Source organism: Arachis duranensis, chromosome 5 (assembly GCF_000817695.3).
Source record: "Arachis duranensis cultivar V14167 chromosome 5, aradu.V14167.gnm2.J7QH, whole genome shotgun sequence".
Lineage (NCBI taxonomy): Eukaryota > Viridiplantae > Streptophyta > Magnoliopsida > Fabales > Fabaceae > Arachis > Arachis duranensis.
Window position 1 is genome coordinate 65,276,140 of NC_029776.3, and position 2,330 is coordinate 65,278,469.

The 2,330-nt window shown below is 41.4% G+C and overlaps 1 non-coding gene across 1 annotated transcript; it reads right to left on the minus strand.

Annotated features, from left to right (window-relative positions):
- Positions 1-619: 619 nt before the first annotated feature.
- Positions 620-727, minus strand: LOC127747971 (small nucleolar RNA R71). Its single transcript, XR_008009915.1, has one exon. It is a non-coding gene; the product is annotated as a small nucleolar RNA R71 (small nucleolar RNA).
- Positions 728-2,330: the final 1,603 nt, after the last annotated feature.

Genomic DNA, 2,330 nt, shown 5'->3' on the forward strand with positions numbered 1-2,330 from the left:
TCTTATTCTACTCACATAAAGGAATCTCTATACTGTGACATAGAGGATTCCTCTTCTTTTCTGTTCTCTTCTTTTTTACATGAGCAGGAGCAAGGATAAGGGCATTCTTGTTGAAGTAGATCCTGAACCTGAAAGGACTCTAAAGAGGAAGCTAAGAGCAGCTAAAACATAATACTCTAAAGAGGACTTTACTGAAATTTTTGAAAAAGAACTAGAGATGGCCGAACCCAATAACAATAGTGGAGGTGCAAGGAAGATGCTTGGTGACTTTACTACACCAAATTCCAACTTCCATGGAAGAAGCATCTCAATCCCTGCCATTGGAGCAAACAATTTTGAGCTAAAGCCTCAATTAGTTTCTCTGATGCAACAGAATTGCAAGTTTCATGAACTTCCATTAGAAGATCTTTTTCAGTTCTTAACTGAATTCTTGTAGATTTGTGATACTGTTAAGACCAATGGAGTTGATCCTGAGGTCTATAAGCTTATGCTTTTCCCTTTTGCTATAAGAGACAGAGCTAGAACATGGTTGGACTCTCACCCTAGAGATAGCCTGAACTCTTGGGATAAGCTGGTCACGGCTTTCTTAGCCAAATTTTTTCCTCCTCAAAAGCTGAACAAGCTTAGAGTGGATGTTTAAACCTTCAGGCAGAAAGAAGGTGAATCCCTCTATGAAGCTTGGGAAAGATACAAGCAACTGACCAAAAGCTGCCCTTCTGACATGCTTTCAGAATGGACCATCCTGGATATATTCTATGATGGTCTGTCTGAATTGTCTAAAATATCACTGGACCATTCTGCAGGTGGATCTATTCACCTAAAGAAAATGCCTGCAGAAGCTCAGGAACTCATTGAAATGGTTGCAAATAACCAGTTCATGTACACCTCTGAAAGGAATCTTGTGAGTAATGGGACGCCTCAGAAGAAGGGAGTTCTTAAAATTGATGCTCTGAATGCCATAGTGGCTCAGAACAGAATGTTGACTTAGCAAGTTAATATGATTTCTCAGAGTCTGAATGGTTTGCAAAATGCATCCAACAGTACTAAAGAAGCATCTTCTGAAGCAGAAGCTTATGAACCTGAGAACCCTGCAATGGCAGAGGTGAATTACATGGGTGAAGCCTATGGAAACACCTATAATCCCTCATGGAGAAATCATCCAAATTTCTCATGGAAGGATAAACAAAAGCCTCAACAAGGCTTTAATAATGGTGGAAGAAACAGGTTTAGCAATAGCAAGCCTTTTCCATCATCCTCTCAGCAACAGACAGAGAATTCTGAGCAGAGCCCCTCTAGCTTAGCAAACATAGTCTCTGATCTATCTAAGGCCATTCTAAGTTTCATGAATGAAACGAGGTCTTCCATTAGAAATTTGGAGGCACAAGTGGGCCAACTAAGTAAAAGAGTCACTGAAACTCCTCCTAGTACTCTCCGAAGCAATACAGAAGAGAATCCCAAAAGCGAATGCAAGGCCATAACTATGAGTAACATGGCCAAACCTGGAGGGAGTGGAAAGGTAGTGATTCCTAGGGTGGAAGACCTCCTAGGACGTTCACTGACCAATAAGGAGTTCCCCTTTGAGGAACCAAAGGAATCTGAGGCTTATACAGAGACCATAGATATTCTATTGAATTTCCTTCTACCATTCATGAGCTCTGATGAGTGTACTCTTCCTCTAAAGAGGATGAAAATATTACTGAAGAGCAAGTTGCTAAGTACCTTGGAGCAATCATGAAGCTGAATGCTAAGTTATTTGGTAATGAGACTTGGGTGGATGAACCCCCCTTGCTCACCAATGAACTCAATGACTTGGCTAGGCAGACATTACCTTAAAAGAAATAGGATCCTGGCAAATTCTTAATTCCCTGTACCATAGGCACCATGACCGTTGAGAAGGCTCTGTGTGACCTGGGGTCAGGCATAAACTTAATGCCATTCTCTATAATCGAGAAACTGGGAATCTATGAGGTACAGGCTGCCAAATTCTTATTAGAGATGGTAGACAAATCCATGAAAAAGGCTTATGGATAGGTAGAGGACGTGCTAGTAAAGGTCAAAGGCCTTTACATCCCTGCTGATTTCATAATCCTAGACATTGGGAAGGATGAGGATGAATCCATCATCCTTGGAAGACCCTTCCTAGCCACAGCAAAAGTTGTGATTGATGTAGACAGAGGAGAGTTGATCCTTCAATTGACTGAGGACTATCTTGTGTTTAAAACTCAAGGATCTCCCTCTGTAACCATGGAGAGGAAGCAAGAAAAACTTCTCTCAATGCAGAGTCAAACAAAGCCCCTACAGTCAAACTCTAAGTTTGGTGTTGGGAGGTC